Source organism: Schistocerca piceifrons, chromosome 6 (genome assembly GCF_021461385.2).
Source record: "Schistocerca piceifrons isolate TAMUIC-IGC-003096 chromosome 6, iqSchPice1.1, whole genome shotgun sequence".
Lineage (NCBI taxonomy): Eukaryota > Metazoa > Arthropoda > Insecta > Orthoptera > Acrididae > Schistocerca > Schistocerca piceifrons.
In genome coordinates this window covers 548,609,562-548,633,138 of record NC_060143.1, presented here as the reverse complement: position 1 = coordinate 548,633,138, position 23,577 = coordinate 548,609,562, and the positions used below count along the sequence as shown (strand labels likewise).

Below are 23,577 nucleotides of genomic sequence, written 5' to 3'. Positions count from 1 at the left end.
GCATCAATGGATAGGCTTTTTTGTGTCGTATGTGGTTTTGATAATGTAATTTGCTTTCTTCGGTTTTTTATTACATTTTTCTGTAATGGTTTCTCATGCAGATTGTAAGTTATGATTTCACCTATCTATTTAAATTTATCTACAATTTTTGTTTCTTGTTCTCCTATGGCAATTTTGTTTGCAAGCTATAAGTCAGTCGGCATAATTCCTGTATTTTCAAATGATATTCTGAGGCCAATTTTCTGTGCTATTTCTTGTAGTACTTTAACTTGTTGCCTGGTTTCTTGAACATGGTTGGTTAGGAGAGCACGATCAGCAAATACCAAGTAGTTCAAACTTATATTATTTTTAGCACTTCTATTTCTTATGTTCTTTGCATTCTCCGATTATGTATTCCAGAGCACAGTTGAACAATATTGATGACAGACTGTCACCTCGTCTTATGCTTGGTTTCATTAATAATGGTTTAGAAATTTCTCCTCTAAACTGAACGTTCGATTAGTTGTTGGTTAGAGGAAGTACTATTAATTTAATTAGTTTTGGATGGAGTCCCACATTCCTTAAAAGTTTTAGGACTGAAGATCTATGGAGGCTGTCATATGCTTTCTTAAAATCTACAAATGTTATTGCAAGAACTTTTTGCGTTACACATAGTGAAAAATAATGAATTTTAAACTAATGATCTGCCCTGCATATCTTCTCCATAGTCTGAAATATCTCTCAAATTCCTCTAACTCCTGTTGTAGTTGTCCCTTGATTCTTCCATAAAGGACCTTGGGTAATACCATCTTTGTGCAGTCCAGAAGAGAGAGTCCTTTCTAGTTATCTGGATTGCTCTTATTCCCCTTCTTGCGTAGATGGTGTACGATGGCAGTGGTCCAATGTTCAAGGAATGGTTATGTTATCCGAATTTTTGTTAGAACCTTGTGCAAGGAGTTCTTGAATGTGTCAGTTGAATATTTCCTCATTTCAATAAAAAGCTGATCTTTTCCAAATGCCTTACAGTTCTTTTGTCCTTTGAGAACTCTTTCTACTTCTTGGAAAGTTGGGGGGTCTAATCTGTTAGGTTCGGTTTTAATTGTAGTACTTAAGTCGACTTGTAAATTGTGAATTTCTTCGCAAATCGAAAGTTTATTAACTGCTTTTGGCACGAATTCAGCATTTTCTTTGTTACTGTTTGCCATTCTTCCATCTTCATCTTTTAGCATCAGCATCGGGGGCTCACACTGGTACAGTTGTTTCCCAAAGATTTTATACTAGTTCCTGTAATTGGTTTTGTCGTATCTTCTATAATATTTATTATGTCTTTATGGAATCCTCTCTTAAGTCTCCTAACATTTTGTGTGAATTTCTTTCCTTTCAGTTTTTAGATTGATGGCATTTTCTTATGTTTTGTGTTGAAACTCTAACCACGCTTGGTGTCTTTCTTCATGGAATTTGTCACATTCTGGACTTCACCGTGCATGTTTTCCTCGTTGGTTCAAGTGAGCTAGATTCTTGGCTTCTTTCTTGAGACTTGGTACCAATTCTTCTAGATTAACTGTTACTTTAATTGTTTGTGTTATTTGTTGGTATTTGTTATTTTCAGTTAGCTGGTGAGGATCGTACGTCCTCCATGTTTTATTATATTTTCATTCCTTTCTTTTAATCGAGTGAATGATTTTAATTTAAACTAAGTAGTGGTCCAAGCCTATGTTTACTTCTCTCAGTACTTAAATATTGTGTATTTCCTTACGAGAACGCTTATCTATACAGACATGGTCTTGCCTGCCACTCCCCTTTCCTCCAGTCTGAGTGTTTCCATGTTTTAAATTTATTTGGCTTCCTCTTGAAGTATGCTGATTTAGATATAAGGCTGTTTTCTCTGCAGAGTTCTACAAGTCTTTGACCGTTCTTGTTTGCAAAGTTATGTGGACTCCTTTTTCCAATTATATCTTTATATTTTCTTTCTTCTTCCAGCTGGGCTTTCAAGTCTCTTAATAAGATTTGTACATTTCTTTTATTTATTCTGTTCAGTTTGACCGAGAAAGTACCAAAATGTATCTCCTTTTCCTTTGTTTTTATCAGAAATATTTTTCATTTGTAGGGTCTTGACCATTTATAACTGTGTAGCTTTTGTTCATTGCTTTGAAGATCAGAGTTGCAATTCTAGGTGACATTACTTGAAAAGCAGTTGTTGAATCTACGATTTTCTTATGTCCACTATAAATACTATTCCAAACTGGCGACATTGCTTCATAACCATCTGTCCTGGTTTCCCATTATAAATTCGATTTCGTTGTAATTCGAACTGGTTCCTCATTCCTTGGAACCCCACTATTAAAATTTTGGATTTATTTAATTCGTATGTGAAATTCTTGAGTATTCCGCTCTTAAATAGTGAGTTTATTTTGTGTGTTGCCATATAATTTTTTTGCTTAAGTTGAATCTCAAGCCAAGCTAAAGTTTTACAGGCACAAAAGCGTGCAATAAGAGTTATATGTGGTGTGAACTAAAGAACATCCTGCAGAGGCCTGTTTAGGGAACTAGCGATACTAACTACTGGTTCTCAATATATTTATTCCTTAATGAAATTTGTCATTAAAAATATATCACTTTTTCAAACCAACAGCTCAGTTCATGGATTCAGTACTAGAAATAAGAATCATCTTCACAGGGATTTAAAGTCACATACTCTTGTACAAAAAGGTGTGCATTATTCAGGAATGCACATTTTCAATAACTTGCCAATAGCCATAAAAAGATTTACAACCAACGAAATTCAGTTTAAGAGAAGCCTAAAGATTTATTGGTGGCCAGCTCCTTCTAAACCATTGATTTCTCAGTATAACCAACCGATTTTGTGTGTGTGTTTTTATATATATATATATATATATATATATATATATATATATATATATATATATATATATATATATATATGAGAGAGAGAGTACAATCTAACTTCTGCACCATTTCAGTGCAGTAATGTGTTCATTGTAAATAAGTATTGTAGTAGTTCTATTATATGTTTATTACTTTATAAATAAAAAAACATTTTTAATGAGTGTTGTAAAATGACCCTCTCATATAGTGTACATTAAAAAAAAAGACGATCATTCCACCTGGGACCTGTGGAAGGTACATTAGCTTATTTGTTTTAGTTGTAAATATATATATATATATATATATATATATATATATATATATATATATATATGAGAGAGAGAGAGAGTACAATCTAACTTCTGCACCATTTCAGTGCAGTAATGTGTTCATTGTAAATAAGTATTGTAGTAGTTCTATTATATGTTTATTACTTTATAAATAAAAAAAACATTTTTAATGAGTGTTGTAAAATGACTGTCTCATATAGTGTACATAAAAAAAAGACGATCATTCCACCTGGGACCTGTGGAAGGTACATTAGCTTATTTGTTTTAGTTGTAAATATTTATCATATATTATTGTTTTTCTGACGTGTTCTAAATCCTGGAGGACCTCATCACTACAGATCAATCGGAACGAAAATTTCAGAGGACTGTAATTATGCAGACATGAAGAATAAAGGTGTAGATTATTAAAGACGTCTCTTTTATTCAAAAAAACTTTAATAGTTACTTACTTATCAGAATTTTCTGGCTCAGAAATTGACTAAAATAGATTGCCTGATGAGACAAATCCTGAGGCTCAAGGACTAGCACATCTGGTAATGAAGTGAAGTGTGGGAGGTAAAATTCATAGTGAGAGAAGAAAGTTTGATTACACCAAGTAGCCTGAAGTGGGTGCTGGCTGCAATAGCTTTGCGGGGATGTAGAATTCTGCAAAACAGGAGCTAGCGTAGACTGCTGCCTCAACCCAATCTTCGGACTAGAGACACCAACATAAGTCAATGGTAAGTCAAATGTAGTCCACAGAATTTCAATTTAAAAGGGAAAGAAATCTCTAAATAATGGATACTTGTCAAATACTGTATCTTTTAAGAGTCTCATATGTAACAGGAGAAAAACTACTGGTCAAAAATAGAAACAAAATACCCACAAACATCCAAGTGGAAAAGTTGTGAGATCTTGGCCACGCTTTCCCCATTATAGCCATAAGACTGTTAACCGTATAAGAGGTGCTCATTGTGGTTACAACACATTCTTATGTGTCATTCATCCCTTCTTCTGAAAAAAATCGCTAACTTGTGTGCATCAAAGCACTGTAGCCAGAAACCTAAGGAATGAAGGTGACGTGATCGGAGAGGATGCGCTACTGGCCTTCACAGAACAATCCATCATTCATCAAACGATTTCTTTTGTTACTGTCGTATGAGACGTCGAAAAACTGCTTGGTGCTCGTCATACGTATATCACATAAAAAATCTTTCTTGAACGGCAACGTTCTCCAATAATTCACGTAATGTGGTGATAAAACAGCGCTTTGTTTTTAATTTGTATGGTGATTCTGTCACCGTCAGTTGCTTTCCACACACACTGATACTACAGCGAATCTGTCCTTACTGTCAGTCTGCGGTGCTACATTAAGTTACGCGTCTCATCAAGACAGTGGTGCAAAGGGGTAGCTTAGATGTTAAAGGACGAGGAAGGGAGCAACCTGAAGAGTTCATACAGAAGCATCTTTGGCTACGGCATTCATCAGTCCGCGTGCTGCCATGAAAAATTTGGCTGAATTGTGTGATTGCTGCGGCCGGAAAGTTATTCGCATATTCCTTCATAACAAATTCCAGTCCTTTATCTAACCATTACATCATCACTGTGAAAGGCACGCAGATGCTGTGTACTCGGGTGTGAGACAGCGTTATCAACACCTAAAGTTCTCCGCCACGTTTTTCTATCTGTATCCGAAGCCTAATCTCAGGAATTACTTCACAGATTTTTATACGGTTTTCACTGATAGAACGACTGATTCACGAGGAACGTTTGTGTGTATAATTTACCAGCAAACCCGGCAGTGCTTTGCAATTGTTAAACCTGTTTTGGAATATATCCTTCTTCCCCCGCTCTTTTTCCATTTTCTCCTCTACCTTCTCCCTCCATCTCACTGTGTTCACCTCCTCATTTTTTATGTCCATTTCCTCACCCAACTCTCTCTGTCCATCTATTCCTCCCCCTCTCTCTCTCTGATCTCGAGCCTTGTTTATTGTTACCGCAAATGCAGGTTCGGTTGTAGTATTCTAATTATAAGCCGATAAGCCATAAACATAATGTTATTCTTTTCTGTGAAAATCGTCTGTGAGGAAGAAAACAAACAACGCCTTTTCGTGAATATAATTTTTGTTTATATACAGGGTGATTCACATAAGACGTAACACCGATTTTACTTCGTGAACGGCTACACATATCGAAAAGCGGTTTTCGGCAAATGTTAGAGTGTCGTGTGGTACGTATTTTTTTTTTTGATGGATTAATGCTTTTAGCGCTGGTATCAACGGAGGTATTGAAGCGCATACTTTGTCCTTTTCAATGGAACCGTATACTTTTTATAACTGCATTCGCTAGCTCTTGAGTAGACATTTTTTTTAGTGATATTGCGTTTGTTGATGTTGAAATGAAACCTATTGTAAAAATGTTTGAGAAATGTCCTAGAATGTGAGAGCGCTGTGGCTGCAATAGCGGTGCAAATACCACGAAGCGGAGCTCTCGTGCTACGCTGTGTCAGAATATCAACTCATTTGTCTGTTTACTCGTCTGCACTGCAGGCCGCTTATTTCTGCTTCAACATTCGCTGGGTGGAGATTTGTACAACAGTGAGGAGAAGCTGGTTATACTACTTTTACACGGCGTATGTAGAAGAAATGCCGCAAAAACCGTACAGCGGTGTAGGGCTATCTATCCGGTTCGCCAGTGTCTGACGGGCCAGCCAATTGAACGAACTATTGCGACGCTAACGCAGAAAGACTGCTTGTACGTCATAAATACGACAAGAAAGAAGACTGCAACTGACAGAGAACACGAAGACCCTGTTCTGGCTACGACGCTAATGAATCAGCAGTGTGGTACGAGGCATATTTCCAATCATCTGTCACTAGACCAGGCACTCAATGATCGTGATTTTGAACGTCGTACAGCATTTTATCGGTTTGCCCTTCAGGAGCTGGGAGACGACCCTACCTTTTTCCAACATGTGCTCTTTAGCGATAAAGCAACGTTTACTAACCACGCTAATGTCAATTTGCATAACATGCGCTACTGGGCAGCCGAAAATCCACACTGGCTTTGTCATGCGCAACGTCAAGGGCTGTGGAGCGTAAACGCATGGGGCGGCATCATAGGAAATTACGTTGTGGAACTTTACTTTATGACAGGCGTTCTTAAAGGACATACGTGCGTACACTTTCTAACGAACATTCTGCCGGTTCTTCTAGAAGAGGTACCACTGGATATTGGACACTGTTTGTGGCTGCAACTCTGCAGTTATCCAGCTGACTCGTCCCGTGTTGCAATGCAAATACTGAATGAGAGCTGTCCTGGACGCTGGATAGGACGAAATTCTCTTGCCAAATGGCCTGCGAGGTCTCCCCCTCCCCCCTCCCCCCCATTTGACTCTTCTCCATTGTTTTCTTCGGGGAGTACTCAAAGACACAATCTGTGACGAAGCCCCAACTATGCAGACTACATGTGTCGTCGAATCTCCAGTGCATGCTCTACCACATCATCCACTGTAATTACGTCCGTTCATCGTTCTTTCGAACGACGATTACAATTGTGCCTTTCAGTCCATGATCAAGAGTTTGAACACATGGTTAAATAAGGAATACAGTTGTATTTTGGAAGACAAAATTCATGTTATGCGGTTTGAGTAATTACCAAACCGTTTTTAGTTAACTGTTTATTTCATTTGCGTGTGTACGAATTTGCATAGCAATGCCAAATAAGTTGACAGCGTGTATTGCACTAGCTGATAATACTGTCGTTAGGCGCTTACGTTCAGCATGAATCGACGTTTTGGTAAAAAGAATAATCATTTTGCTGTGTACAGGTGGTCACCAATGTATTTTTAATAAAACGATTAGTTCAACGAATGTATTCCATATGATATAATTTACAGCAGTTTAGGTAGCGACAGTTATCCGACAGCATGTATTTTACCTCTAAAATACACACAGCCAAGTACAGGAAAACATAGGTCAATCCTTCCTTCTAACATTTAGATATTTAATCCAGTAGTCGCTTTTTGCAGCGTATAAGATCTCTTTATTTGTGAAGAATGAACAGTTGATTTCTCTGTTTCAGCTCACGTAAATCTGGGAGGATACACAAAACTCCGATAATTTTCCTAAGCTCTTTGTGATGCGCCAGATTCTAGCCTACGTCGTATTACCACATACAGCTTTCATAGGTGACCCTGAATCTAGGTCGTACGTTGGAACAAGGGGAAATAAAACGTTATTCTCGCAGCGCAGGCCTACCTTACGGTATACGACTACGTAGTGTAATACATCATAACTTGTTAAAAATATATTTGATGAATAAAGGGGGAAAAATGTTGCACTTTAATTTTACTAAACTTGAATAAAAATATGAAAGGAGAATGGTTATTGTTAATCCTTAAAGCTTTGCGTTGAAAGTCTTTAAGTTTCATACAAGGTCGATGTAAGTTAAGAGAATGATGTCCATTTCACGTAATAGTACATGTAATTAAAGTCGAACGTGTCAAGATAATTACTATTTGCTTAAAGATGTGGCTAGCTTCATGAGAGTGTGACGAGGACTATTCTCTTAAACAGCAGATTAAATAGGAGAGCATGAGCAATCTTATGTTCAGGGTAAATGTGGTTTCTGCATGTACGGATGCTGATGACCTAGAAAACATTTATAAGTAGCTGAAATTAGTAAAAGAAAGTGAGCTGCGTCGTTGTTTAACATACACGGCGGGCTAAGTCCTGAGTATCTGAAATAATCTAGAATTCTGAGAATATGAGCTTGTATTGCTTGCAAATTTTACTTCTCCTGATTAATGAAGCCAACTTTTAGCGAATAAAGCCCAGCTTCATGTGAATTTAGACAATGTTGCAGGAATGGCGGCCAACAATTAAGATACATCTGCTACACCAAAAATGGCAATAACAGGGAGGAAAGGTGCTTTACACACACATGAAAATTAAATGAAATCAGTTATTTTACGTTAACGAACTATAATTGTATTCTGAGATAAACAGAAATTATCACATCACAGACCTTTCCGTACAAGTAATAAAACGCTGGCGTAGAAGTCTGCGTCTTATTCATCCAACGATTCGAACAGCAGTATGTTTTAATAGCATCACAGTCTTTACGCAATTAGTGTTAAAATGAACACTATATTTTCTTTGATTTTGTTGCATCGCATTGTCTTAGTTTATTGGATTTTGCGCTTTTGTCACTTCGTGTCTTTTCACACGCAAGAAAATGTTTATTTAGCAGTTTCCCCATTTCCAGGCACAATGCGGCAGTCTGGTTCGAGGCGGGTGCTTGGCAGTCTTTGCACAGCGAACGCCGTTCTCGGCCACCATGCTGTCATATTCTAGGACATCTCTGGAGTTTTCTTACGACAGGTTGAAATGTCAACATTAACAAACGCTTCATCCCTGTAATTGTCTCCACAAGAGCTATCGAACGCATTTATAGAATGTATACAGCGTCATTTAAAACAAACTTACGTACTTCAATTCTCAGTCGATACTGAGGCTAGACATAATTAACCACAAAAAAAAAAAAAAAAAAAAAAAAAAATGCGTGCCGTTCGACGCTCTAACATTTGTCGAAAACCAAGTTTTGACACGTGTAACAGTTCACTAAATGGAAGGTGTGTTACGTCTTACACGACTCGCTGTATACAGGGTGGTCCACTGATAGTGACTGGGCCAAATATCTCACGAAATAAGCATCAAACGAAAAAACTACAAAGAACGAAACTCGTCTAGCTTGAAGGAGGTAGAGGTTTTTTTTTTTTGGGGGGGGGGGGGGGGGCACACGACAGCAAGGTCTTCAGAGCCCGCTCAGTAGCATAGTGAGATGGGTGTCCAGAAAATACGCAGAACAGTAAGATAAAAAAGAACATAAAACACTTTTTTTTTCTTTATTGTGATTTCATTCCCCTGCCTCATATGGGCAGGGGAGGGCTGTCAGCGGCACAATACGCCGTTCTTCAGCCGAGTGATATAACAACTTAAAATAAGAATAAAATGTTACATACATAAGATGAGAAAGGGGAACTTAAAACAGAATAATGGGAGAAAATGGAGGTAAAAAATAGACTAACATGGAGACGTTCATGGAGGACAGTTAAAAGTCACCAGAAAGTTAAAAAACACAGTTGGCGAGTCTTCAAAACTCAGAAAAGACACTGAGTGGACATGCACTCGTTAAAAGTCGGCGACAGTAGTAAAAACACTCCAGAACAACACACTTAAAACCCACTTGGAGCACACATGACAAAGAATAAAACTGCCAGGCGGGACCTGCCGAGGGAAAGGGCAGAGAGGATGGAGAAGGAGAGGAGAGCATGGGGCAGCAGGGGAAGCGGCGGGATGAAGAGAGGAGGGGCATCAGTGGGTTCACAAAGAGGCAGGAGACACATGGGATGGGAGATGAAGAGGGAAGATAGGGCAGGAGGGAGTGCAGAGACACTGAAAGGAGGCACAAGAGATGGGGGGGAGTAGGAGGGGGAAGCTGCTCAGGACGAGGGAGGGGGAGGAGAGGGAGCCCCGAGGAGGACGCAGGAAGATGGGGTTAGAGTTGGTAGGAAGTGTAGATGTCAGGGCGAAGCTCATCATCCGGGAGGGGCAGACGGTGGAAGTTGCATTGGGAAAGGAGATGGAGGGTGTGGAGATGGACAGAGGGTGGGACACAATGGTAAAGGCGCAGCAACTGGTTGGGGGTGGAGAGGAAGGGAGACACCAGGGGGTGAGGGGGATCAAGGTGGCGAACAACATATATTGTGCGGATGTGTTCAAAGAAAAGGAGAAGGTGGGGAAAGGGGACGAGGTTGTAAAGGATACGCATGGGGGACAGAAGGCAGATGCAGAAGGTGAGGCGGAGCACATGGGGTTCGAGGATTTGGAGGGCTTTATAGAACCGGGGAGGGGCGGAAACCCAAGCAACACTGGCGTAACAGAGGATGGGGCGGATCAAGGATTTGTAGGTGTGAAGGATGGTGGAAGGATGCAGACCCCACGTCCGGCCGGACAGGAGTTTCAGGAGTCGGAGGCAGTTGTGAGTTTTGTTTTGGATGTTAAGGAGATGGGGAGTCCAGGTGAGGTGGTGGTCGACTGTGAGACCAAGGTATTTGAGGGTAGTAATGAGGTGGATAGGACGGCCATAAACTGTGAGGTAGAAATTATGTAGGCGGAAGGAGCGGGTGGTGCGGCCTATGATGATCGCCTGGGTCTTGGAGGGATTAACACGGAGGAACCACTGGTTGCACCAAGCGATGAATTGTTCATGGTGGGTTTGGAGGGTACGTTGGGACCGTTGAAGGATAGGATAAAGGGCTAGGAAGGCTGTGCATAAAACACAGTTTTTTTTCTTTATTGTTATTTTGAAACCTGTATTACAGGCAGGCCTGCAGCAGCATACGACGCCGCTCTTTGGCCGCAGAGAAACACAAATACACAAATGAAGACATTTAGAGAAAAAACATGGTGGACATATAAACGGAGACAAACACTTTTTAAAATACAAGGTGCCATTCACAGGCATAGAGTCCAAGATAAAATTGTTCAGACACTTGGACACAGACAGAGACGAAAATTGTCACACGTGAATGTAGGTGCACAAAACGAATGACACTGAACCACTTAAGCACAAAACGATGGCACACACAGAACACGAGGCGTTGATCTCCGGCGCGCGATTGTTCACTAACCGTGTACGAGTCTGGTGACCTGCCAAGAGAGGAGGAGGGGGGGTGGGAGAGGGAGAGAGGAGAGCAGATACCATGGGTAGGGGAGATAGGGGGAAGGGAGGAAGGGGGAGGGGAAGCCCGGGGGAAGAGGGGTGGAGGGAGGGGATGGGGGAAAAGGAAAGAGAAGGGAGGGAGGGTGCCTAAAGGAAAGGACACAGGAAGTGGGGGGGGGAGGATCAAAGTTGATAGAAGGGGTAGATGGAGGGGAGGAGGACATCATCAGGGAGGGGGAGCTGCCGGAAGCCACGTTGGGAGAGGGTGAGGAGGGTGGAGAGATGGAGATCGGGTGGGACATGGGAATACAGGCGCGGCAGCGGGCAGGTGTGGGAGAGGATGGGTGCGACAAGTGGATGAGGAGGATCGAGTTTGCGGGAGGTGTACAGGATCCATATCCTTTCAAGGAAAAGGAGGAGATGGGGGAAGGGGATGAGTTCATACAGGATCCGCGTGGGGGAGGGGAGACGGATGCGATAGGCGAGTCGGAGAGCATGGTGTTCAAGGATTTGGAGGGATTTATAAAAGGTAGGGGGGGGGGGGCGGAGATCCAGGCCGGATGGGCGTCACAAAGGATAGGGCGGATGAGGGATTTATAGGTGTGGAGGATGGTGGATGGGACGAGACCCCACGTACGGCCGGAAAGGAGCTTGAGGAGATGGAGTCGGGAGCATGCCTTAGCTTGGATTGTCCGGAGATGAGGAGTCCAGGAGAGGCGACAGTCGAGGGTGACGCCAAGGTACTTACGGGTGAGAGTGAGGGCGATAGGACGGCCATAGATGTTGAGATAGAAATCAAGGAGGCGGAAGGAAGGGGTGGTTTTGCCTACAATGATCGCCTGGGTTTTGAAGGGTTGACCTTGAGCAACCACCGGTTGAACAAGCAGTGAACCGGTCAAGATGGGATTGGAGAGGGTGTTGGGAGCGCTGCAGGGTGGGGGCAAGGGCAAGGAAGGCGGTGTCATCAGCAAACTGGAGGGGGTGGACGGGGGTGACGGCGGCGGCATGTCCGCCGTATACAAAAGGTACAGAAGGGGGGAGAGGACGGAGCCTTGGGGCACAACGGCGGAGGGGAAAAAGGTGTAGCAGTCGGTGTTATGGATGGTGACGTAGGAAGGACTGTGGGAGAGTAAGGAGCCGATTAGACGGACGTAGTTATTGGGAAGGGCGAAGGTTTGGAGCTTGAAGAGGAGACCGGAATGCCATACGCGGTCATAAGCTCATTCGAGGTCCAGGGAGAGGAAGATTGCGGAGCGACGGGAATTAAGCTGGTCGGAAAGGAGATGAGTGAGGTGAAGGAGAAGATCGTCGGAAGAGAAGGACGGCCGAAGGCCACACTGGGTAACGGGAAGGAGGCAGTGCTGGCAGAGATGCTGATGGATGCGGCAGGTGAGGATAGATTCCAGGACCTTGCTGAAGACTGAGGTAAGGCTGATGGGATGGTAGGAGGGGATGGCAGACGGCGGTTTGCCAGGTTTAAGGAACATCAGGATATCGGAGGTTTTCCACAGGTTGGGGTAGTAACCGGTGGACAGGACTACATTGTAGAGCCTGGTCAGGGTGGAGAGGAAAGAGACATGAGCTTCACGAAGGTGTCGGTAGGTGACACGATCGTAACCAGGAGTGGTGTTGCGTTTCGTGCGGACTGTAGGAATGAGGTGCTGTGTAGTGATAGGCGCATTGAGTTCCGTGTGTGCAATGTTGTCCAAGAACTGGAAATCAGGTGCGAGGGGAGGGCAGAGGTGTCAGTTCGATCGTGGGCATCCGGGAAGAGGGAGTAATCGAACTGGGGATCATCGGGGATGGAAAAGACATTGGAGAGGTAAGAGGCAAAGTGATTGGCCTTACTAAGGGAGTCAGGGAAGGGGTGATCATCATGGAGAAGAGGATAGTAGGGGGAGGGTTTAGTTCCGGTAAGGCGACGGAAGGCTGACCAGAACTTGGACGAGTTGATAGGTAGGGTAGCGTTTAAACGGGTGCATGTCTGTCGCCAGTCCCGGCGTTTCTTAGCTGTGAGCAAATTACGAATGTGTAGCTGGAGTTGCCGGTGGCGTCGTAGTGTGTTCGGGTCACGCGTGCGGAGGAAGGCACGGTAGAGACGGCGGGATTCACGGAGGAGGTGGACGGCCAGTGGGGGTAAGGTAGGACGGTGGGGATGGACGGCGACAGTAGGGACTTGGGCCTCTACGGCCTCAGACAAGGTCTGCTGGAGAAAGGAGGCGGCATGGGTTACATCGTCAGGGTGGTGGTAGGTGAAGGGGTGGCTATCGACCTGGGTGGAAAGGGTATCCCAGTAGGCATTCCAGTTGGCACGGGAATAGTCATGGATGTACTTAGGGGGAGGGTCATTACGAGGGTCAGGGCAGGGGCGACGATCGTCTGAAACGGTGAGGAGGACAGGGAGATGGTCGCTACCAATAGGCTCCAGGACATCCACCGTTATGCGGCCAAGGAGGTTGGGGGAGGAAAGGATAACATCGGGAGTGGACTTGGATTTGGGACGGGTGTGCTGGGGGATGGGGATGAGGTCGTCTTGAAGGGAGGAGAGGAACTGGTGCCACCGCCGTAAGTGAGAGACGGAATGACTATGGATGTTGAGGTCGGCGGCGATCACGTAGGAGGAGAAGGTACGGTCAATGTGGGAGAGGAAGTCGAAGGGAATAGGGCGTTAGGGCGGACATAGATGGTGGCGCAGGTAACGGTAAGGCCGGGGAAGAAGAGACTAAGGATCAGGTGTTCGGTGGGGTCGGGAAGGAGAGGTTGGAGCCGAACGGGGATCTGGCAGTGGTGACCAATGGCAACTCCACCAGGCGCAATCGGGAGGGGATTATCGGAGCGGTGGAGGAGGTAGGGCGAAGTGTGGACGGTGTGGTGGGGTTGGAGAAAGGTTTCATTGAGGAGGAAGGCATCCACGCGGTGGGTGGCAAGGGTGTGCAGGAAGAGGTTCTTGTTGGCGGGAAGGGAGTGGATGTTGTTGGAAAGGATACGGTGCTGTCGCGCCCTGACAGGGATTTAAACGAGGGTGTCAAGATGGGAGAAGGTTTAATGGGCCTGGTTGTTGGAGTAGGTGGCATACATTTTGAGTTGGAAAACGGAACGGGCAGCGAGGGAGATCTGTTGGAGGGTGTGCGGGCACTGAAAAGGATGAACATTCTGAAGGATGATGGTGAGGAATCTGATGATATCCTCAGCAGTAGGGGGTGGGCGAAGGGTATTGCCGGGAGGGGTGGGGGCGTCCAGAGGGCGGACAGGAACGGTGAGTTCAGGAGTGGTAGGAGGGGGTAGGGCCTTACATTTCTGGGAGTAGGTAGGATGAGGGAGGTTACAGGTATTACAGGAGGGGGGGGGGGACTGGAGATAGGGGCACTGCCATAAAAAGTGGGCTTGCCTACAGTGCGGGCAGGTGGGGGCCTCGTGGCACTCAGATGTCGGGTGTGCATTATACCGCAAGCACCTTTGGCAGCGGTGGGATTCAGGAGGGGAACGGGAGGGGTCAATTTTATAACGTTGGTTAAAAATGAGGGCACCCTCCTTCAGGAGATGGTCTATCGACAGGACGTGCTCGGAAAAGACCCGCATAAGGCAGGTGGGGCCGGCATCATTGTGTATGTAACGATCCGCACGCACCTCCAGATGGGGATGTGCCTGAAGCTCCGCCAACACCTTCTCCTCCATGATCATCGGACTAAGCCGAGTGATCACGGCGGTCAGGGTCGGCAGGTGACGCGGGGGTTGGGGTTGGCGGGAGAGAGTTGGGGAAGGAGCAGGGGTGAGGGAGGCATTAGGGCCAAAGCGGGTGACAGGGATGCGGGAAAGGAGGTCTGTGTGGAGGGTAGGGACACCCCCACCCCTCCCGGCAATTCCCTTCGCCCACCCCCTACTGCTGAGGACATCATCAGATTCCTCACCATCATCCTTCAGAATGTTCATCATGGCGAGGCGAGGAGTGAGGAGGGAGATGGGGGCACCAGGAAAATTCTGGCGAAGGAAGAGGGTGAGGTTCCGGGCTTCAAGAAGGGAGGGATCAAGACGGGAGAGGAGGTAGCGGTAGGCGGAGGGGGTAGAGGAGGAGGAGGAGGGGGCAAGGACGGGCGGGGAGACATCCATGGCATCATGGGTGGGGGAAGGGGTACGAGGTGGAGCCTTTTTGGGAGTAGAGAAGGCAGGGGTGCCACTGGGGCGCTTGACGGCGATGGAGGTGGTGTGGGGGATGGGAGCGACTGGAAGGTGGCGGGGAGTGGCAGGTCCCGGTGCTGGAGGCGGCGCCGGAGATGGTGAGAGCGATGGCGAAGGCGACGGTGAAGACGATGACGATGAAGGCGAAGGGGAGAGTGGAGCATGGGCCGTAGCCCTCTGGGCGACCACCCTAGCGGGGGCCGCAGAAACGGAAGGAGCAAAGGGAGGGAGTGGAGGGATGGGAGCAGAGGAGGCACGGGAGGGAGGAACCGGGGATGGGGCGACAAATAGTGAGACGGGAGAGTGAGGAGTGGGGGGATGGACTGAGGGGGGAGTGATGCGGCACACGACGTGACAGTGGTGGTGGCGGCGGAGGGGGATGTGTATGTGATGGCAGTGGTGGTGGCAGTAGTGGCGGTGGTGGGGTTCGACATTACGAGAAGGGGAAAAGCGCAGGACAGGACAAAGAAGGCGACGAGAAACACAGAGTAGAAGGGACGGAGAAACTATGTACGAGACTGGGGCCGAAGCCCCACTCTGCTGCTGCTGGCGGGGGAGGCGACCTGGCTGGCCGGCCGGTGGGGACGCTATTGCTGCTGCTGCTGCTGCAGGACGCTGGCTGGGCCGCAGCTGGACGCTGGACGCTGGCTGCAGGCTGCTTGCAGGAACTGCTGCTGGCTGCTGGACGCTGGCTGCTGGCAGCTGGCAGAAACCGCTGCTGGCTGCTGGCAGAAACCGCTGCTGGCTGCTGGCTGCTGGCGAGGATCGATGCTGGCTGGACTTCTGCACGTAGACGGGCTGGCTGGCACCTGTAACACCTATCGCTTCGATTGGTACCGTAATAGCACAATCGAAGGGGGGCATTGAAACGAATTACCGGCGGAGATCATAAAACACAGGTAACAAACTTTGAAAAATACGTGCCTACCCACACCAAAGCGTGGGACGAAGCAGGGCGTCAGCAGTAAAATATGGACAACACAGGAAGAAAGTGGTAGAGGGAGCTAAAACAATGTAGCAGATGGAAGTGGCTGGCTGACCGCAAGGAAAAAGGGAGGATTCAGCCATTCTGCAAAACACTAAAACCTCCAGCCTAAAAGTTTAGGCCAGAGTCCAGACACATAACAAAGCTTGAAGGGGGAAACCAGATGGCGCTATGGTAGGCCCGCTAGACGGCGCTGCTATAGGTAAAACGGAGATCAATTGCATTTTTTAAAAATAGGAACCCCCATTTTTTATTACATATTTGTGTAGTACGTAAGGAAATATGAAGGTTTTAGTTGGGCCACTTTTTCGTTGTGTGACACAAACGTATAAGTACGTGGTATCTCGTAACATTCGGCCAGTGCGGACGGTATTTGCTTCGTGATACATTACCCGTGTTAAAATTAACCGTTTACCAATTGCGGAAAAGGTCGATATGTGTTGATGTATGGCTATTGTGATCAAAATGCCCAACGGGCGTGTGCTATGCCTGCTGCTCGGTATCCTGAACGACATTATCCAAGTGTCCGGTCCGTTCGCCGGATAGTTGCGTTATTTAAGGAAACAGGAAGTGTTCCGCCACATGTGAAACGTCAACCACGACCTGCAACAAATGATGATGCCCAAGTAGGTGTTTTAGCTGCTGTCGCGGCTAATCGGCACATCAGTAGCAGACAAATTGTACGAGAATCGGGAATCACAAAAACGTCGGTGTTGAAAATGCTACATCAACATCGATTGCACCCTTACCATATCTCTATGCACCCGGAATTGCATGGCGACGACTTTGAACGTCGTGTACAGTTCTGCCACTGGTCACAAGAGAAATTACGGGACGATGACAGATATTTTGGAAGCGTTCTATTTAGCGACGAAGCGTCATTCACCAACAGCGGTAACGTAAACCGGCATAATATGCACTACTGGGTAACGGAAAATCCACGATGGCTGTGACAAGTGGAACTTCAGCGACCTCAGCGGGTTAATGCATGGTGCGGCATTATGGGAGGTAGGATAACTGGCCCCCATTTCATCGATGGCAATCTAAGTGGTGCATTGTATTCTGATTTCCTGCGTAATGTTCTACCGATGTTACCACGAGATGTTTCACTGCATGACAGAATGGCGATGTATTTGCAATATGATGGATGTCCGACACATAGCTCGCGTGCGGTTGAAGCGGAATTCAATAGCATATTTCATGACAGGTGGATTGGTCGTCGAAGCACCATACTATGGCCCTCACGTTCACCGGATCTGACGTCCCCGGATTTCTTTCTGTGGGGAAAGTTGAAGGATATTTGCTATCGTGATCCACTGACAAAGCCTGACAACATACGTCAGCGCACTGTCAATGCATGTGCGAACATTAGGGATGGTGAACTACTCGCTGTTGAGAGGAATGTCGTTACACGTATTGCCAAATGCATTGAGGTTGACGGACATCATTTTGAGCATTTATTGCACTAATGTGGTATTTACAGGTAATCACGCTGTAACAGCATGCGTTCTCTGAAATGATAAGTTCAGAAAGGTACATGTATCACATTGGAACAACCGAAAGGTTGAAACGTACCTACGTTCTGTATTTTAATTTAAAAAACCTACCTGTTACCAACTGTTCATCTAAAATTGTGAGCCATATGTTTGTGACTATTACAGCGCCATCTGTCACAAAGCGAAAAAAGTGGTCCAGCTAAAACATTCACATTTCTTTACGTACTACACGAATATGTAATAAAAACTGGGGGTTCCTATTTAAAAAGCGCAGTTGATATCCGTTTGAGCTATGGCAGCGCGACCTAACGGGGCAACCATAGCGCCATCTGGTTTTCCCCTTGAAGCTAGACAAGTTTCGTTTTTCGTAGTTTTTTCGTTTGAAGCTTATTTCGTGTGATATTCGGCCCGGTCACTATCAATGGACCACCCTGTATATGAGAAAGAAGATGTATGGGAGAAACTTACTTCCACACGTGTTTAAATGTCGTACTATCGTAGTTAAAACTGTTTCCGAGAAAGAAAATTAAATACTATTAAAAACTAACGCTATACTAAATACAATACAAAATATAGCTCATGTTTGCACGCATGTTCATTACATTATAGTGTAAAAATCTAAAGCAAATAGGTCAAGCATTTTTCAAGATTTTTAGTAACAACGTTAAACGACAAGTTGTGTTTACACGGAGGTGACAAAAGTAGCGGGATGCCTCCTAATATCGTGTCGGACCTCCTTTTGCCCGGTAAAGTGCAGGAACGTGACATGGTATGGATTCGTCAAGACGCTGGAATTCCGCTGCAAAAATACTGGGACGCGCTGCTGACCATACTTGCGGAAGTGTTGCCGGTGAAAGACGCTGTGTACGAACCGACCTCTCGATCATGTCCCATGAATTTTCGATGAGATTTATGTCGGGTGATGTGGGTGGCTAAATTACTCACGTGAATTGTCTAGAATGTTGTTGTAACCAATAGTAAACAATCGTGGCCAGGTGAATTGACGTTGTTGTTCGTCAACATGAAGCCCATGAATGGCTGCAAATGGTCTCCAAGCAGCTGTACGTAACTATTTCTAGTCAATTATCGCTTCATTCGGACCAGAGAAACCAGTCAGTTCCATGTAGACACAGCCACACCGTTATGGAACCACCACCAGCCTGCACAGTTTCTTGTTGACAACTTGGGTCCATGGGGTCTGCGCCACTCTCAGACCCTACTGTAAGCACTTATCGATTGAAATTGGGACTCATCTGACATGGCAAAGGTTTTTCAGTCGTCTTGGGTCCAACCGATATCGTCACGATCTCAGGAGAGGCACTGCAGGCGAAGTCGTGCTGTTAGCAAAGGCACAAGCGTCGGTGGTCGGCTGTCACAGCCCATTAACGCCAAATTTCGCCGCACTGTCCTAATGAATACGTTCGTCGTTGGTTCCCATATTGATCTCTGCAGTTACTTCACGCAGAGCTGCTTGTCTGTTAGTACTGACAATTTTAAGCTAACGGCGTTGCTCTCACACGTCAAATGAAGGCCGTCGGCCACTGTGTTGTCCGTGGTCACAGGTGATGTTTGACCCTGTGGATCGCGGAATGTTGAATTCTCTAACGATTTCCGAAATGCAATGTCCCATGTGTGTGGCTCCAACTACCATTCCGAGTTCAAAGTCTGTTAATTCCCGTCGTGGGGCTTAATTATTATAATATTGTGTTTATACTGGTTGCTAGGCAACGGTCTTGCCGCAGTGGATACACCGGTTCCCGTGAGATCACCGAAGTTAAGCGCTGTTGAGCGTGGTCGGCACTTGGATGGGTGACCATCCAGCCGCCATGTGCTGTTGCCATTTTTCGGGGTGCACTCAGCCTCGTGATGCCGATTGAGGAGCTACTCGACCTAATAGTAGCGGCTCCGGTCAAAGAAAACCATCATAACGACCGGGAGAGCGGTGTGCTGACTACACGCCCCTCCTATCAGCATCCTCAACTGAGGATGATACGGCGGTCGGATGGTCCCGATGGGCCACTTGTGGCCTGAAGACGGAGCGCTTTTTTACTGGTTGCTGGTGAGGAGGAAAGTTAGTTATTAGTATTTTATTAATGATCTCATTCATAAGCAGCCATATCACAGTCATCACAGTCGCTCAAGAAAGTTATATTTAAGCTTTACTTGTTTAATCAGAATCGGACGATGACTCTCCTTGTCCACAGTCTCGATGATTTGAAGCGATCTGCAATCCCGTGTAAATAAAATGTCTTGGTTTTCTTGTGTTGCGTAGTCAGTCGGGAAACCTCAGATCAAGCGGAAAGTTTGCTTTGATAGAGTTTAGTTGTCCGATGAAATGATGGAGCTCTTGGATCTAGTAACTGCATTTCGTTTCCAATTCATCGGAAGTTCCCTTCTGATTACCAACGAAACGACACCTCCGTGCAAATTTCCAATTAGAGACTACATATATAATGAAATTCTTTACACACCATTGATGTATATATTTTCTTTAGTAGCATACAATATATTTTCAATATCTTTCTTCCAGTAATCTCGATAGCAAAATTACAGTTATTGAATGGGGCTATTCGGCACGGAGAAGATCCTAGAAGTACTCTCAACACACCATAGAGTAGAAATATCTCTGGAGTGAGCATTCAGGAGGGCAGAATTGAGTTTGTGTTGTCAACATACGTTGCACAATGGTCATGTGATCTCGGGACGCCGTAGATTTGTCCGACATTTGTCCTATAAATTTTGAATGTTGTAATATCGCTAGTAAAGACAGATTTCCTTCGTAAGTGCTGTTGATTTAGTATAGACGTTTTGCAGGCGCTATAGCAGTTTACGTCTTATATTTGAAATAAATTGGGCTCTTAGATTTGAAGAACAAAATGAACGAGCATGACGTCACAGAAGCTTCATGTCAGCATGTATTTACGATGCCTTTCATGTCACATCTCGTCAAGTCGCTTAACACAGTACTGAACGGCGAAATTGGGGTTTTGAGACACCATCCCTAATATGTATAAAATGTTAGAATATAATATCAGAACTGAAGAGCTAACGACAAAATTTGTCAATGGCCGAAGCAAACTTTATAACCTATGTTCTTGATCAATTATGTTTGGTAAATTACTGAGAAGTGAGACAACGTTTCAAAACATCGACAATTATTTGCTAGGGAAAATATGTACATTCATACACATCAAAGAAAGCTTGAGACGAATTAATTAATCCTGTTAAACTTATCCATTATGTTTTTTCTTACGTAATTAATAACGTCATAAACAACTGTATTTTACTCCTTCATTAAAGCTGACTTTTTTGCTTAAAATGTCATGTGGTGGAATTTGCTTCGTCTACTTATGTTCTTATACATATACATCGTGGGAGTTTGCGCCGTTGTGTTATCGTAAAACCTAAATAACTTTTCGCCTTCAGATATACGACCTCGGTTATATAAGAAAGTGGAAAACATATCCCAGCCGTCATGGAACATCTCCAATTTGTCACTAAAACAAAGCGCTATTATAAAATAATGATTATGAAGATACAACAGTACAAAAGCCACTTTTATAAGGAGAATGAGCGCGGCGAAAATAGGTTAACTTAAGATGTTAAGAGACTGGTACCGTCAAAATTTTCTTCCCGAGAAACCATGACGCACCGTGAAATGACGTGACGTTCCGTTGACGACCTGTGCGAATGCCTTCATTCGAAAGGTATTGTAGAATGTTTTGGTGTTATGTGACGAGACGTGACGTCACCTGATGGCGGACGCGAATTGGCGTTAAAAATCGACGTCGTCCCTAGATCACGTGACAATTCCAGTTTAATGTCGACAACATGCGCAGAACGCAATGCTCACTCCTGAGATATTTCTACTCAATGCAACACACCAGACAGAATATTACAAAGAGTAATTATGCGCTCATGGAATAGTAATAGTACTGTACTACTTTGAGCATCTATTCTGCGAGTATATAGATGGTCAAGCAGGAAACGTAATTCACTCATAGAATTGTGCAGGGTTAATTAGTAGAATATAAACAGATATTACATTGTGTCCGAAACCTTTTCACATGACTCACCTGAGTACAAATAACAGCTCCGTACCTTGTGTACGCGATACTACCGCCATCTGTATTTGTGCAAGTCGCTATCCCACGACTTCTGTCATGTCATTGTGTACGGTAGTACAGATTACCGCTACGCCGGACATATTGTCAAGACCTAGATATTTAGTGCTGTCTGTGAGAAGCCGGGGTGGCTCGCTAGTTCTAACGAAGGTCCTAAAATTTACGATTTATTTATGTATGATGCTCATTAGACTCCTCCACAGGTCAAGGTGACCCCATTCTATAGTGTGAGGAGCAGAATATCTTGCCCTTTGCTTACCTATAACGTGACTGACAGAGAGTTTTCACAATCATCTGTAACCGGGGAACGGACTGTGTCACATCACGTGCATAGTGGAAGTCAGAATATTCAAGGTGAGGAAATGTTGACATCGCCTGTATAGGGTTAATTTTTTAAATTCTCGTATATACAGTCGGATGCCCATTTTTTGCGGCACACTGCTAGAATCGCTATACCATGTAAACAGTTTTTTTTTGCATGTAAAGCAAAAAATTATGTTTGCAAGTACAGTAGTGCACGCCCCATGCTGAGGAAAAAACGTCAACCACACGAAAGTCAACGGAATAATCTGAACATCTATGTCTACATCTACATCTACATCCATACTTTGAAAGGTACTGTGAAGCGAATGACAGAGGATACTGCCCATTGTATCAGTTTTTATGACTTCTTTGCGTTCCGTTCATGGACTCGCATTCGGGAGGACGACGCTTCAATCCCGCGTCCGCGCATCCTCATTTAGGTTTTCGTGATTTCCCTAAAAGCGCTCCAGGCAAATGCCGGGATGGTTCCTTTGAAAGGCCACGGCCGACGTCCTTCCCCGTCCTTCCCTAATCCGATGAGACCGATGACCTCGCTGTTTGGTCTCTTCCCCAAACAACCCAACCGAACGTTCCGTTCATGTATGGAAAACCGGAAGAATGACTGTTTAAATTAATCTAATCTTGTCCTCACTATCAATACGGGAGCCATGCCTGGCGGGTTGTAGTATAGTCATGGAATCACCATTTAAAACCGGCTCTTAAAACAACGTAAGCAGGCTTTCTCGGGACAGTTTGGATCTATCTTAAAGTGTCTGCCAGTTCTGTTTCTTAAAAACTTTTGTGACACTGTCCCACGGGGTAAGGGAGCCTCTGAGCCGTCTTTCTGCCTTTCTGTGTATACGGTCAACATCTCCTGTTAGTTCTATTTAGAACGAGTCGCATTCACTTGAGTAGTACCCTAGGATGGATCGCGTTATTTGCAAGCAGCCTCTTCCGTACAGCGCTTGCATTTCCAAGTATTCTACCAATAAATTGAAGTCTACTACGAGCTTTGCATATAACGGAGCCTATGTGATCTTTCCATTTCATATTCCAACAAAAAGCTACACCCTGCTATTTGTATGTGTTGACCGACTCCATCTGTGACTCGTTGTCACTGTACTCATAAGATAGTTCGTTTTCTGAAGTGCACAATTACATGTTTTCGAATATTTATAGAAAGATACCAATCTTTGATCCACTGTGATCTTGTCAACGTGTTAAAACATCTGTGCAGCTTGTTTCAGACAGCACATGATTATAGATAATCGTATCATCTGCGAAAAGTCCGAGCCTACTGTTAATATTGTCTGCCCAATGCACTCTCGTGGAACACATCAGAATTTCGTTGCATTCGTTATATCACAAGAGCGCCCACAGGGGAAAGCCACAAAGGCATAACAGCTCTGCCGGAAGTAGACAGGGAGATCAAACTGCGGAAGAATGACGACCACAAATACAGCATATTTAATTCCCTTCTGGAACACGCTGTTTCCTAGCTGCTCGCATCTAACGTTTTCTTTTTGTTCCTTTATTGGCCTTTATTGGCTGTGAGGCTCTTGGAGCTGTTTTGTTTGATCATCAAGAAGGAGAGTGGCACTTTACGTAATAAAGTTCCGAGAAATGCTGAT

The 23,577-nt window shown here is 44.9% G+C and overlaps 1 pseudogene; it reads left to right on the top strand.

Annotated features, from left to right (window-relative positions):
* Positions 1-19,242: 19,242 nt before the first annotated feature.
* On the top strand, positions 19,243-19,359 carry LOC124803977 (annotated as a pseudogene).
* The last annotated feature ends 4,218 nt before the right edge of the window (positions 19,360-23,577 follow it).